This window comes from Narcine bancroftii, chromosome 6 (assembly GCF_036971445.1).
Source record: "Narcine bancroftii isolate sNarBan1 chromosome 6, sNarBan1.hap1, whole genome shotgun sequence".
In the NCBI taxonomy this organism is placed as follows: domain Eukaryota; kingdom Metazoa; phylum Chordata; class Chondrichthyes; order Torpediniformes; family Narcinidae; genus Narcine; species Narcine bancroftii.
Window position 1 is genome coordinate 6035201 of NC_091474.1, and position 17265 is coordinate 6052465.

Here is a 17265-nt window from a genome sequence, read left to right on the forward strand (position 1 = left end):
ATGTATTCTCCACAGATACATCTTGAAAAGTAAATATTGTATGATTCCAACAAATCGGCAATCTGTTGTTGTTAGTGCAGCACAGTTTTTGCTGTACTTACTAATTACTTAATTAATTTATCCTCTTCATTTACTTAGAAATGTGAAACTATTTGACAGTTTAATTTTGCAAAGTTTTTTTTACATTTCCCGCCATAGTAATAAGACATAGGAGCAGAAATAGGCCATTCAGCCCATTGAGTCGGCTCCACCATTTAATCATGAGCTGATCTATTTCCCCACTCAGCCCCACTGCCCAGCCTTCTCCCCACAAACTTTTGTTTCCCTGGCTATCGAGAATCTATGAATTTTTGTCTTAGATACATCCAATGATCTGGCCTGAACAACCACCTGTGGCAAAAAATTCCACCATCTGGCTGAAGAAATTCAGATTTCAGATTAATCGTCTGTGTACATACATGACATTACATACAGCCCGAGATTCTTTTCCTGTGGGTGAGGCAGAATTTCCATTTATTGGTTGTTCAAAAAAAATTGTACTCAATATATGCATGTAAACAAATAAGACATGTAAACAAACTGATTGTGAGAAGGGGAAAAAAATCAATAAAGTGCAAAAGTAAGAGTCCTTAAATGAGTCCCTGATTGAGTTTGTCATTGAGGAGTCTGATGGTGGAGGGGTAGCAGTTGTTCCTGAATCTGGTGTTACAAGTCTTTGTGGCGCCTATACCTGTCCTGATGGTAGCAGTGTGTGTGTGCTAGGTGGTGTGGATCCTTGCTGATTGCTGCTGCTTTCTGACAGCAGTGTTCCCTGTTCATGATGGTGGGGAGGATTTTTTGTGCTGTGTCCATGACCTTTTCCAGGGCTTTATGCTCAGGGGTATTAGTGTCCCAATACCTGACTGTGGTGCAGCTGGTCAGCACACTTTCCAACACCTGTATAAATTTGTCAGGGTTTCTGATGTCATAACAAACCTCCGCAAACTCCTGAGGAAGTAGAAGCCCTGATGTGCTTTCTTCACGATGCCATTTGTGTGTTGGGTCCAGGAAATATCCTCTGAGATAGTGACTCCCAAGAACTTAAATGTGCTCACCCTCTCCACCTCTGACCCCCCAATGATCACTGGATTGTCTACACCTGGTTTTCCCTTCCTGAAGTCAACAATCAGCTCTTTGGTTTTGGTGACATTGAGTACAAGGTGGTTGTTTGTGCAATTCACCCAAGTTTTCAATCTTCCTCGTGTATGATAACTTAATGCCCTTTTTTTATACAATCTACTACTGTGGTATCATCAGCGAATTTGTAGATTGTGTTGTTGTCATATTGAGCCACATCGTCATCGGCATGTAGTGAGTAGAGCAGGGGGCTAAGATCACAGCCCTGTGGTGCTCCAGTACTGATGAAAATTGTGGCGATGTTCTTACCGTTCCTCACTAATTGTGGTCTGGAGGTAAGGAAATACGGGATCCAATTACACAGTCCCACGGTCTTGGAGTCTGCTGAACTATTTTGAGGGGATAATGGTGTTTTAATGCCTAACTGTAGTCAATAAAGAGTATCCTGATGTATGCATCTTTGCTATCCAGGTATTCCACGGTTTTATTTAGACCAAGTGAGATGGTATACACTATAGACCTGTTGATATAGTAGGTGAATTGGAATGCTCAAACAGGAGTTGATATGCTTCAACACGCTCCATCACAGTTCATGTGGGTGCCACTGGTCGATAGTCATTTAGGTAAGTTTTACTACACATTTCTGTGCTAAGCAGATGTCCTTCAAACCTGAAATTGTGGCCTCTTGTCCTAGGCGCTCCCACCAAGGGAAACAACCTTTCTACATCTACATTGTCCATGCATTTCAACATTTGAAATGTGTCAATAAAATCCACCCTCATTCTCCAAAATTCCATCTATCAAACACTCCTCATATGAGAACCATTTCATTCCTGGAATCATCCTTGTGAACTACTTTGAACTCTTTCCAATGTCAGCCCATCTTCTCAAAATTGCTCACAATACTGCAAATGAAGTCTAATATAGATAATGAAAGTGACTTTCAAAATTTTTGGATAGTCAATGCACTTTCCAACGAATGAACTATGTCTGATATTGTGCTTTAGGGCCTACAAAGACAAATTTTCAAGTTACTGGTTCCTGCAAACAAATTTCATGCCATCATATAGAACCAATGCACTATTGCACAAGGTCGAATTGACAGATGGAATATGGCTCACAAAGACAATCCCAGCTCTTTTTGAGGTGCACTTCCATAAAAGACATTCTCCTCACTACATCCCTGCATTCTGAAACATTTTTCACTTCAAGTATTTTTTCAACCATTCTTTGAAATTCAAAATTAAATTTAAATGGTTCATCTCATCAGGCAATGATTTCCAAATTGGTCCATGAAAAGGATTTTTCTTCGGGACATCTATCTTTTGCCAATCACTTGTTGACCATTCAGCTTTTGGAAATATTTTCTATGTATTATCACAATATTTATTCCTTTCAATATTTTAAATATCTTTGTCATGTTTCTCCTCAGCTTTTTATGGTTTCAGGAGAATAAGGCAACATCTTTCATTCCATCAAATTCCCCTTCCCTTAGATCATTAGGATAAATGTCTTCCATATCCTCACCAGAGTCTTCACATTAATCATAAAATGTGCTTCCCAGAAATGGGCATAGGCTATTCACTGGGGATAAATGGTCTTTTAGGTAGGTTTAAAATAATGTCCCAGTTTTCATACTACAAATCTATTTTTCATAAATGCCAGGATCCCAACTAATTCATTCATTTATCAGCCTTTATTAATTTTCATGACTTAATTTAAAGATCTATGTAGAGAAAAAAAAACCCTCCAGGTTTATCTTTTGCAGTGTCCTTAAAAACACAACATTCTTTCTTCCAAGTGTAACACCTCAAGATTTTTCATCATTAAATTTTAAGGACTTCACTTTCCCTGCCTTTATTACACTCATTTCCATATTCTTCATTATTTAAATATGCTAGTAACTTTTGCATCACTTGTAAATTTCAAAATTGTACACAGTACAGTAAAACCCCTATTATCCTGTACCTACAGTGACCACTGATGCTGGATATGCTAATTTTCCAGTTGATTGAGCCTCACTCTTTCAATGCCTAGCTAATTCACCCATATTAAGAATACATCATATAAAAGACAGTGCAAAATGTAATAATTTGGGATAAAAAAAATCAGTATTGTAGTCTTTAATTATGTAAAATTCACTTTAATCAGATAATTCCCATAACTTACAAAACCCCATTCACTTGCGCTGTAACAGCATTGCGCTAACCGCTAAGCGTGCCATTATAATTAACCCCTCCCACAAGTTTACAGATAAAGTCTAACTTAATAATATACTAATAAAGATAAAACTCACAAGGATAATAACTTAAAAATGTTGCCTCAAAAATCAGGGGCCATCTTATGCGTCAGGTCTAAAATCCAATCCTTGAGAGCGAACTCTCAACACTGCTGCCATCTTCCCCCTCCCGCCAGCTCGGATTCAAGTGTCCCACTCAGGCCCTCCGCGCACCTTCCTCGCACTGACAACTCAACACAAGTGATGATAGCGAAAAGAATGCGAGGATGTTGAGGGGCGTTGCTAGTTCTGCAGGTCAAACCTGCGCTTGTCCAACTAAGTCACAGCACTCCCCTGTCGAGTGCATCTGCCTAGTCTCAGTCAATTTATTTACCTATTTCCTCAATTTTTCTTGCTGGTTGTTTGATTTTATGGTTGATTAAATTCCAGATAATGGGGATTTTACTCTACTCACATCTCTTATTAATATAAATACTTTAGAAACAGCAGTGATCAAGTGCTGAACCTTGAGGGAAGGGGGGTTAAACTTATCCCATCATCGGCAACTCTTTTTTACCCCTCGGTTAGTTTTATATCCATATTTTGTTCCCCATTAGAAAAATATATTAAGACTCTGGACAGGAATGAACAGTTAACTCTTGATCAGGTACCTTTGTACAATCGTATACTCATCACTTGCTCTGCATTCATCTACCCTGTTACCAAGAAAAATCATTAGTCAAACAAGTTGCCATTTGCAAATTTATGTTGTCTCTCCTTTACTATGTTAATGGTCTGGATTGCCAAAAGCAGCTAAGCAGACTTAATTTTGGCATAACCATTACAGTCTGCATTTAATAGCTTCCTCTATGCCACAGCAATACTCTAATTCTATGTTCTTTACTGGTTGAACAATAATTGCTAGATTTAAGTTTCTCCCTAGATTTGAACAAGGACTAACCATCTGCAAATTTGCAATCATTAGTTATTAAATCATTTTGGGCAACGCCTTGGCAGTTTCCAGAAAGATGAAAGAGTCCAGTTGCTGGAAATCCAGAGAGCAACCAAAATTGATGGTGTAATTCCTGGCATTTGCGCAGTTTTGGGCCTCCCTGTATGTTCTCTTCTCCCTTTCCCCCTTTCTCTGCATCTTAACATCGTTTATTTCTGATAAACATTTATTTGAAAAAAAACTCAGCTTTTATTTTTCCGCAGGTGCTACCTAATCACAATTTCTAACTGTCCAATCCATAATTTATTTAGTTTACTACAATAAAATATGCATATTTGATGTACTGTGGTTTCTAAACATGGTTTATCTGCTTTAAGTACTCCCAGTTTCATGTTTCATTCTTTTATCCATTTTTATCCCACTCAATATCCAACCACCTTGTTTGCCACAGCATTGACAAATTTCTGTTGATCAACAAGCACTGTCCCCATATTTTTAAAAAACTATTTCTTTCATATTTGCTGCATTGTGTGTGAACCAGTTCTGTGAGGTTGATCTTAAAGAAGTGTAATTGCCATAAATTCAATTACTATGTTATAAATAAACATTTTTTTAATTACCTGTATTATGGAGCTGATTCTTTAACAAACCATTCTGAGTGGATTATTCTTCTCAAATTACATTTTAATATATTACTGAGCAAATTATGAACCATAAAATTTATCCTTTATGGGAGCTTTGAGAGATACGAGTTTATCAAACAAGGTTAATAGACGCGCTCCTCCACTATCACAGGAACTAGGAACAGGAGTAGGCCAAAAATGGCCCATCGAGCCTGCTCCGCCATTTAATAAGATCATGGCTGATTTAATTTATGACCTATATTTACAAAGTATGTTTCATTTGACATTTTAAAAACCTGAACAATGTTTTTGAATATATTGCCAGAAATAAAGTAAATGTTTTTTTTCTTTTACTAGGTAAGTATCTCATCTAAATCACAGAATCACAGCGTGGTTACTGTACAGAAGCAAGACATTCAGTTTATTGACTATTTGTAAGAGCACCACAGCTGATCTCACAGCCCATTTCTATCTCTACACTTTTCACATTGTCCATTGGCTTGGGCATTCTTACTCTAAATCCATGCAAACAGTCTGGCTGGGCAAGAACATCCTGGTTCTGAGCAGTGAGATCCATCATGGGACTTGAGCAATTTAAACTGGCCCTGAGCAGAGTCGGAACAAGCTGCAAGACCAGAAATTACCTGGAAACTGTTGATGACTGTTTTCGCAGAGAAACTACTTTGCTTTGTCAATATCAGAGATGGAAATGAGGAGGAACTGATTTTCCCAGAGGGTGGTGAATCTATGGAATTCACTGCTCAGTGTAGTGGAGGTTACCTCAGTAAATATATTTAAGTCAAGGTTGAATAGATTTTTATGTAGTATGAGAATTAAGGGACATGGGGAAGAGCCAGGTCGGTGGAGATGAGCCCTATCATCAGATCAGCCATGATCTAATTGAATGGGGGAGCTGACTCAACGGGCCAGATGGCCGATTCCTGCTCCTATTTCTTATGTTCTAATGTCATTAGGATTTCTCACAACCTTCAGGAATATTAAAAACTATTAAAATGAAAAACAGTCAAAACTACATCTTTTAAATGGAAATATCATCGATGAACATCCAGAAGTATTTAACAGAAAACTATAACAAACACAAACCAGTAAACTATCACGATAAAAACCTGAAATTTCATGCAGAATTGTTGGAAAAAAACTCAAGAAAATCTGGTCTATGGGTAGCTGTATTGGGGGCTTCATGAGGAACTCTCTATGATTTTTTTAATAACTTTTAATAAATATCATTGTTAATTTTTTTTGGACTGGCAGTTTTTGGGAAATTGATAACTTATTTTAAAAAAACCAATGATTTTCAGAAAAAGTGCCTCATTCAATAGTTTAAATTTAGTTCATAGATTTTCAAACTATTACATTATGTAACTGTTCTTTGAAGGATAATTTTCCATTTTGCAAACCTAAACTGCAATTACTGCTCAAAGTGTCAAATCTGACCGCACTTCAGAACTAAAGATGTGATGTTGCATTCAAATCTTTTTAATAAGAATTGAAAGGAAGAATTTGGTGGTTTTATTCATCATATTTTTATTTCAGCACAAATATTTGTATCAGAGACATCAATGAATTATTATAGAACTAGATTGAATTCAATGTTTTTCTCATATTTATTTTCCAACCAGAATAGGACTAACTCAACCAAAAAAAAATATATATATATATATACAGAAAATAACTGTCAACTTTTAAGAATTGTAAATAAATAGTGCACCAATTTCCCCCAAATTCTGAAAAAGACTGTGAAGGCAAGAGTAAAAAGGAAAAATAATGGGCCAGACCACACTGCTCATGAGCTGGCAGTTCTAATGCGGAGACCTAGAGAACCATTGGGTGGTTGCAATGCATACTGAACATCAGCACAGCCCAAACATCCATACCTTCACATCTCCAGGACACACCATTGTTTCTAGACACCTTCTGTAAAGTTTTGACCCGAGATACAGGATGTGTTTGATCTTTCAGGTTTGATTTCTGCCAGTCTTTACTGGCATATCCAATACCATCCTCTTTATTTTAATGTGGTCACAGATAAATTCAGTAATTTATCGTTGGTTTATATATACATATACACACACACACACACACACACACACACACACACACACACACACACACACACACACACCAGCCAGACCCCCCCCACATCTCCATCGGGCACACAAAACTCAAATCGGTCAACCAGTTTACCCATCTCGGCTGCACCATTTCATCGGATGCAAGGATCGACAATGAGATAGACAACAGACTCGCCAAGGCAAATAGCACCTTTGGAAGATTACACAAAAGAGTCTGGAAAAACAACCAACTGAAAAACCTCACAAAGATTAGCGTATACAGAGCCGTTGTCATACCAACACTCCTGTTCGGCTCCGAATCATGGGTCCTCTACCGGCATCACCTAAGGCTCCTAGAACGCTTCCACCAGCGTTGTCTCCACTCCATCCTCAACATTCATTGAAGCGACTTCATCTCCAACATCGAAGTACTCGAGCTGGCAGAGGACGACAGCATTGAATCCACGCTGCTGAAGATCCAACTGCGCTGGCTATGTCACGTCTCCAGAATGGAGGACCATCGCCTTCCCAAGATCGTGTTATATGGCGAGCTCGCCACTGGTCACCGAGACAGAGGTGCACCAAAGAAGAGGTACAAGGACTGCCTAAAGAAATCTCTTGGTGCCTGTCACATTGACCACCGCCAGTGGGCTGATATCGCCTCAAACTGTGCATCTTGGCGCCTCACAGTTTGGCGGGCAGCAACCTCCTTTGAAGAAGACCGCAAAGCCCACCTCACTGACAAAAGACAAAGGAGGAAAAACCCAACCCCAACCAACCAATTTTCCCTTGCAACTGCGTCTGCCTGTCCCGCGTCGGACTTGTTAGCCACAAACGAGCCTGCAGCTGACGTGGACATTACCCCTCCATAAATCTTCGTCCGTGAAACCAAGCCAAAGAAAGAAAGATATATATATATTGATTAAGTTCAAGTTTATTGTCATCTGATTGTGTGTGAGTGAGAGAGAGTTTCCAACTCATCTCAGAAATCCATAGAGAGAGAGAGACTTTTAACGATAATTAAAAGTAACTTTTGTTTAAGTAACCATTTGTCTTGGTGAATATCTATTGGTACTGGATTTTGGGGTCCTCTGGACTCGTAACATTGCAATTGTTTCAAGTCAAAAGTACAAACGATATTACAGCAATTATATTCTTTTGATGATCTTCTCATATGCAAAATAGTCTGAGATTAAATCTCATGACATTGCTGGATCACACCATATGGTTTTTCATATCATATATTAAACACGTTTAATTCAATGCAGTCCTGGAATCCAGCAAGATTGTGAGCAGCTAAGAAAAATCTGGTGTAGCCCAAGCACTAAAATCAATACTGTACTTCCAAATTAATGCTTCTTATTAGGGTAAGTGCCATCATTTGTGTCTGGAACTGCTGTCAAAATGCAGAAATTGTGGGCCATTGTCCTAATTGCTGGAGTGCAGGAACTATCTAATGTTCTGCCATATCACATTTTGCTTTCTTGTTATTCAAAAAAACTTTGCAAATGATGCCTGCCAAGAAATTCATTTCCATCAATAGAATGCAGGTACATTTCAAAGAGGTGACACGACCATATAGCACATTTAACACCATTAATGGAGGATGAACTGAAGAGGAATGATAACTGATTCAGTGTTCCTACATGAAAGACGATAAATGAAGAAACTGCCCAACTCGCTTTCTATTATTCATTCCTTCATCATTTGGTTGAATTATTTTATCATTACACATGAAAGTCACAAGGAAATGAACAATGAGGCTTTTATATATGTTATTGAGGTAAATTAGGTCTTAATTTTAGCATATCGTAAACAAGGTCATGGCTTGCACGATCTGCCAAAACCAGGATCTAATCAAATGTTTTGCTTCCAATGAAAATAAATACTTTCTTTAGGGTGTTAATTTAGTTTTTTGTTCCTCACACACTTTTAAAATAACTTAAACCATCACTGGGTCTGTCAAGTAAAAACTTTATCCAGGGTCCTATGAATATTTATGCCCTCTTTAATAAAGCAATGAACCAAAACTTGCTACTAATGGCAAACCATCACATCTGCTACTGACCTATAAAGAAAGAATAAATTCATCTTCACCAGATCCACTGATTCAAAGTCGGATTTCAATGTGGGTGGGGATAACAATTTCCACCCTCAAAACAGCTGAATATCATTGAAAAGAGATGTTTTGAATCAGGACAAGGGTGTAATGTCTTAGAATTTGAAGGTACCCATTTAAAGCAGAGATGAGGAGATGTTTCTTTAGCCAGAGAGTTGTGGATTTGTGGAATTTATTGCTACGTCCAGCTGTGGAGGCTTGATCATTGGGAGAGAGTTTAAGGAGGACATTGATAGGTATTTGATTAGTCAGGGTATCAAGGGATATGGGGAAAAGTCCAAAATTTGGAACTAGATGTGAGAACAGTTTAGCCCAGGGTGGAGTTGCAGAGCAGACTCGATGGGCTGAATGGACTACTTCGGTTCCTTTATCTTGTGTATCAATATAAACTAGATGATAAAATTATAAATGGAGCTCAAGGACAGAGAAACCTAGAAACACATCCTTAAAATGCTTGCAGCTAAATCTCTCAGGGACATTGAATGATTCTGAATGCCCATCATTCAACAACATTAGAAAAACATTTAACAACCAACAAAATCAGTGAATCAATGACATTTAAAATATTAAAACACCCAAACATACATGATATTTATATTAATATCCTAATGAACACTCAACTTTCACAGTTTGTCCCACGCATCGAGATGAATTGCTTGCTCTCCATGCACGATATTTGAACTGGTGTAGATCCAGAAGGCATATATCCCAGCAATGGAGGTGCTTTTCACTGCAATGGAAAAACCAGCTCGTGCATTGGTTCTTGTGTTTTTACCTGGGACATCACTAAAAGGTTTGGCACCTTGTTTATTTTTAGGAAAAAAATCATGGTATATGCAGGTGTAGTTGGTTTAAAAACTAAATGTGCCATGAATGACTTTTGATATATTGCCAGACACCACAATTAGTTGCAATTAAATTCAATCGATGAAGGATGGCCCAATTACTGTTTTAATTTTGCAATGAGTCTTTGCAAGCAATAAGACTAAAGACTTGCACACACAATAAATAGGATGTTATCATGTAACATGCCAATTGCATTTCTTTTTTTTAAAACTTTATTTATTCATTCAAAAAACAAAAATATGACATATACAGCAATTAAACATGAACATAAACTTTTTTTTATATATATCAAAAAAAGAAACCACCCCCCTTCAGCCAACTCTCCTAAGGAGAGCCATAAAAAAGAAAAAAAGGATATTAAAAAAAGTTAAGTATACATATTAAAATCTAATCAATGTAAATTGAAATGTAAATATTCCAAATATAACAGCCACTTATTAATAAGAAATGTGGTGTTGTAATTATTCACTTTGAGATAAATACTTCACATAATTTTATTGATCTATCAGTTGTGAAAATGAAATGCAATCTGATCATGAAAAGTATTTCAAATATGTTGAACAATTTACAGCTATAATTTGTTAGTAAAATGTAATTGAATCTTTATATAACAATTAATTTAATATTATTCAACTATGCTGGAGGTCATAACCTAGTGGCACACCAAAGCAGAGTACCTATAATTCATAAATGAAATTGGTACTTCATACGATTCCTTCCTCTACTACTTGTTCATTAAACTTCAACTAGTTCCTCTATAAAAAATTAGATTTTCTCCCGAAGCCGAAAGCCTCCATCGCACCTGTGCCCAAGAAGAGTGTGGTAACCTACCTAAATGATTACCTCCCAGTGGCACTCGCATCCAGAGTGATGAAGTGTTTTGATAGGCTGTTTGAGCAATAGCATAGATCCGTTCAAATTTGCCTCATGCAGCACAGGTCTATGGCATCTCACTGGCTCTTCACAAAGCCCTGGAACACCTGGACCTCAAAGATGCAGTATTGCAAAAAGAGACGGGGGAGCCTATGGCCACGTCTTCCTTTGGAATGGCCACCTGAGTTCACGTTGGACCACATGAGGTAGTCAGATCCAAGTTCAAATTTCAAATTTATTGTCAGAGAACATACACGACATCACAACCTGGAGATTCTTTTTCCTGTGGGCCAAGCAGAAGTTCTACTCATCAGAAGGGAAAACTGTACTTAATAAAAAGATACATGGGGATATTTACAATTTGAAGTTAGAGATTTATCAGAGGAAGTTTTTATGTAGCAATAGTAGTAGCAAAGAAATGTATGGCTGTAACGTGGAAATTAGATAATAATGTGGTTGAATAGAGGGCAAATGTAATTACAAAATTGTATACCATTAGAGAAAATAATGTACAATTTATAGAATCAACCAGAATATTTTTATAAGATTTGGAAACCTTATAAAGATCTTATTGATAAGAGTTCATCTACCGCTTCCGTTATTCCCGCTCCAGCTCACCCTAGTTAATTTAAGGTTTAAGATTATATTAGTAAATTTGAAATTTAATTAATCAATGAATGATAAATTCGAGCTGTTTTTTTTTATTCCTTACTTTTTCAGGAAGGGAGGGACGGGGAGGGTGGGGGGAGAAAATATAAAATTATGCATTCTTTCTGCATTTAAAAAAATTATTCTCTATGATTATGGATAAGCATTGTATTTGTTATTGATGCAAATGAAAATAAAATTTAAAAAAGAAAAAGGTCCATATTCAAAAGAGAGAAATGTAAATAAAGAACATAATGGAAACAAACTGACAGTGCAAATACAGAAAAAATATTAATAAATAATGCATCTTTAATGGATTCTGTTATTTTGGAGTCTGATGTTTGAGAGGTAGCAACAGTTCCTGAACCTGATGGGACGAATCTTGTGGCACCCATACCTCTTTCTTGATGGCAGCAGTGAGGACAGAGCACGTCCTGGATGGTGTGGATCCTTGATGATTGCTGTTGCTCTCCAATGGCAGCGTTCCTGAATGTAGATATTTTTCCAGTAGTGGGGAGAGATTTCCCTGTGATGTTCATTCCACTATCTTTTACAGGCCTTTCTATCGGAGGTATTGATGCCCCCATACCAAGCCACGATGCAGGCAAGTCAGCACACTTTTCACAACACATCTGTAGAAGTTTGCCAAGGTTTCTGGTGTCATACCAAACCTCTGCAAATTCCTGAGGAAATGGTGACATTAGTTGGGTCCAGGAAAGGTCCTCTGAGATAGTGACTCCCAGGAATTTAAATTTGCTCACCCTTTCCACCTCTAATCCCCCAATAATTTCAATTTAAATTCATGAGATGGAATTGCTGAATTATTTAAAGTCTATTGTTCAAATGATTTGAAGGCCACTGTACCAGTGAATATCACAAGGCTGCACTCACTATTCGGACCAGGTGCTCATCTAAGTCGATTCAAATAATGTCGTAAGAACTGTCTGCAGAGGTTTGAAAAGTTAAATTGGAAAAAAGGCCTTAATGAATGAGATCAGTAAGTGAAGTAAATGTCACTGTGTCACAGCTAATAAGAGACAGCTCACATAACCAATTCCTCAGACCACATTGAAAGGAAAAGATTGCAACAAAAACATGATAAATTAGGTCATAAATAATGATTCATTATAGAGCTGAGTAGATGTGGTGAAGCAGGTGGCTTTCGATTTTATGCATACAGAGCCTTGCTATCCCAGTGTACAGCTGGAATTTGTTGGACAGTAAAACCAGTTATCCTGAATTCAAGCAGCAGGCAAAAAAAATTCCCAGGAACATATTTCAAAAATAAATAGGCAAACAATATGGATTTGAAATTGGTACGCCTGGCATTAGTTTGCTAATTATGCAACACACTCTCAAGCAACTGGAAAATTCACTGATCCAGCATTTACCAATCACACAGGTGCCAGATACCAGGGACAGAGCATTCAGGGAGACAAAGGAGTACAGGAAAAACGGATTGAAACAAAAGGTGCTGGCTGTTAACTCTATTTATGCCTATTAATCTTGTAGACTTCCATCATCTCCTCTCATCCTTCTACACTCCAAGGAGAAAAGTCCCAGTTCTGCTAACCTTGCCTCATAAGATAGGTTTACCAGGCAACATCCTGGTAAATCTCCTCTGTACCCTCTCCACATCCTTCCAATAATGAGGAGACCAAAAGTGAACACAATACTATATGGTCTTGCCAGAGATTTGTAGAATTGCAACATGATCTTTCTACTCCTGAATTCAATCCCCCAATTAATGAACCCCAGCATCCCATAGGCCTTCTTAACTATCCTATCAATCTGTGTAGCGACCTTGAGGGTTGTATGGATTTGAACTCCAAGATCCCTCTGTTCATCCACACTCTTAAGTAATCGACCATTAACCCTGTACTCAGCCTTCAGATTTGTCCTTCCAAAACGCATCACCTCAGACTTATCCTGATTGAAATCCATCTAATTTTTCTGCCCAACTAATTGACTAATTCCAGCATTTTCCATTGTTAACTCAGATTTCCAGTATCTGCAGTTTTTGTTTCACCTTCAGTTTGTTACTATGTTGCAACATCTGACAGAGGCTACACATGCCTCATGAAATGGCTTAGCTTCTTATCTCAAAAAGACCTACCAGAAACTTGAGTCATGGTTGTGGGTAAAGAATTCTGAGTTCCCCAACACACTGAATAGCAATTTTGATTACTCTGAACACAGCCCTAATGGGTGTGATCGTAACAGATTCTATCACCAATGTGTATATGTACAGATTGTAGTGTAGGATGACTGTGATTGGCCGGGAGAGTAGCCACACCTACTGGCAGGTCTTAAAGGATTGCTCCTAGCCAGACTAGATCATTCTGGACTGGTCGACCTACATGTGATACACTCCAGTCTTTAGTTAATAAAAGCCTTTGTTTGGATCAACAAGCCTTTGGTTCTTTCAACGCGCTCTACCTACTGGCAGGTCTTAAAGGATTGCTCCTAGCCAGACTAGATCATTCTGGACTGGTCGACCTACATGTGATACGCTCCATTCTTCTAGTTAATAAAAGCCTTGGTTTGGATCAACAAGCCTTTGATTCTTTCGACGTGCTCTACAATGGGTTAAGAGATTTATTAAAGGGCGCAGAATTTTGAAATAAGGAAGTATTTCCATTGACTGAAAGATTGGTGATCAAATTATGCATGCTTAAGGTCATAGGCAAAAGAACAGAAGGTGATGTGAAGAAAAGTGGCCCTGTGCTTGGTATTCTGAAATTGGTAGCGCAAAATAGAGATGGAAATAATTCAGTAATAAATATAGAAGAGAGAAAATCAGTGTTACAAAGAAAGAGCATAAGAGTGGAACAATTTGGGTAGCTTTTTTTAAAGAACAAGCCCAGAGTCAATTTCCAGAAGAGAGTCCATGAGATATTATCTGATCAATTAATTTTGGTTGTATGATAATCAATTGGCAACAATTTCCAATTTGAAGTGGAGATTACTGTACTCTAAGATGGTTTAGTTAAGATGCCAAGCTCCCTGGATTTCTTTGACTAAACCAGGAATTAGAATACACGGTGCCCTGTGTAATGCTTGGGACAAAGACACTTCCTTTATTTGCTCCTATGCTCCACAGTTTTAAATTTGTAATCAAACAATTCACATGTGAATGAAATGGACATTCCAGATTTTATTCACGTGTATTTATTTATATTTTGGTTTGAACATGTAGCAATTACTTTTTAATATACAGTCCCTTCATTTCACGGCACAATAATATTTAGGACATAGCAATGGTACATATAATCAAGTAGTCATGTTTAGTACTTTGTTGCATATCCCTTGCAGGCAGTGACTGCTTGAAATCTATGATTCAGACATCACCAGGTGCTGAGCAGCTTCTCTGGTGACGCTCTGCCAGGCCTCGACAGCAGCCATCTTCAGCTCCTGCATGCTTCGGCATCTTGTCCCCTTAAGTTTACTCTTCAGCATTGGATTTAGATTGGGTGCCTGACTTGGCCATTCAAGAACGTTCCAGTCTTTAGCTTTGAAAAACTCTCGTTGCTTTAGCAGTACATTTGGGATCATTGTCTTGCTGTAGGATGAAGTGCTGTCCAATGAATTTGGAAGCATTTGCTTGAATTTCTGCAGCAGCCACACATGTCCAGGCCATAAACCCCCACCACCACATTTCACAGATGAAGTGGGATGCTTTGGATCTTGAGCAGTTCATTTACACCTCCAGACTAATCTTGGTCTCATCTGTCCACAAGACCTTTTCAATTTAGACATACAGCACAGAAACAGGCCATTTCGGCCCATGGTCCATGCCACCCAATTTATACCCAATTAACCTACACCTCCAGTACATTTCAAACAGTGGGAGGAAGCTGGAGCCCCTTACAAACGACGTGGGATTCAGATCTCAGTCCTGATTGCTGGCGCTGTAAAGGTGTTGCCATAATAGCTCTGCCAACCATGCTACCCTAAAGCCAGCCATATCACCCAATTCCAGAATTCTGCAGGCTCTTAAGTACTTGTTGGCAATCTGTAATCTGGGCCTCCCGCTTCTGTGACTTAATGGTTTGAATCTTGCAGTGTATCCTCATGAAATCTTCTGCGAAAAGTAATCATCAACACATCCACACCTGCTCCTGAAGAGTGTTTCTGATCTGATGGACATGTGTCTGGGAATTTTTCTTCTTCATGAGAATTCTTATGTCTTCAGCAGTGGAGGTCTTCCTTGGCTGACCAGTCCCTTTGCGATTACTGAACTTTCTTCTTAGTAATGTTCTGAACCGTTGGTGATGCTCTTTTTTTTTAATTCTTGATTTTCAGTCTCATAATGGCTTCTTTGACTTTTTTTGGCATAACTCTAGTCCTCAATGAAAATGGCAACCACACATGCTTAGAAGCAAGCCTAGTTCTCTTATACAATGAAGCAACTAAACTTGGAAACACTTATGAAGTCAAACATCCCAAACATTATGGTGCCATAAAAAGTGTTGTATATCTACATAGTCAAACCAAAATGTACACAAATATCCTTTAATAAAATCTAGAATGTCCTCTTTAATCACTTTTGATTACAAATTTAAAAAATATGGAGCAAAGTGGAAAATAAAGGAAAAAAAGTATCTGCCCCTAACATTATGGAGGGCACTGTAACTTGATTGGTTAAGTCAATCAAATTTTGGAATCTCTGCTCCAGAAAATTGTGGAGATTAGCTCATTAGGAGTACATAAAATTGACAATTTTTTAAACATTGGGGGGATTGAGAAGTGTGGGGAACTAATAGCGAGGAGTAATGAAGGCCAGGATATCTCATTCATAATTACATTGAAAGGTGACCCAGGTTTGTGCAGCCACCTGACCAGCTCCTACCCCGCTTTCTTGTAATCTTAGGTTCTTGTCTGCTACGAATATATATTCTGGTGAATCAATAAAAAGTTAAGTGATCCTCAACTGTTGTGACTTACGTTCAACATATGCAGAAGCCCTCTAAATCAAATCGTGCCCATGATCCTATCAGAGGAACCTTCCATTGAACCTCAGTTATAAATTTCTATAGCAGGATTGATAGGGAGTATTTGTAGAAATGTCTGGCATTACTGGTGCTAAATCCTAAATCATCCTCTTCATTATCTAAAGCTTCAATACAATTAAAATTCTGAGAAATGCCATTTCTAATGTGTCATGCACATTTCCCTAGAAAAATGGAAAGAATAAATCAATCACTGGAAGAGGTTCAGGCATAAATATAACAATTTTACTGCAACATTGACCCTTCGAATAATCAGACATCATCATAAAATAAAAGTAATTGATCTAAATGTTGCAAAAATTGAAATGTGCAATAAGCATTTTACATGCAGAACAAATGTAATTTTACAAAACAAACAGCATTAAAAAAAACCCAAATACCATCGAGATACAGAGCATCTAGCGGGAGTTAATTCATTCATCAAGTGTGACCACAAAGGACAGGCTAATAAGCTGCACTGATTATTTTAATTATTCAGCCTATGGTCTCAAACCAAAAGTATAATTACCATACTGGATGATTTTGAGTCTTACAACGTTATTTATGTGATGTTAATTTATTGTCTTTCCATAAATGTTTTATGGGAATTAACTTATTAAAGTGGAAGAAAGAGAACAAGTTTAAAAATAGAGATAAATGGCCATATACTTCTCAGCAGAGGATGATTTTCTTCTACTTCACAGGGACACCATCCAGGACAGAAAAATCAATACCTGTGGATATTTTTACAATCCGATGCTGCGAGAACCTACCCCCACATCGCCAGAAAATTGTGTGCAATGTAGG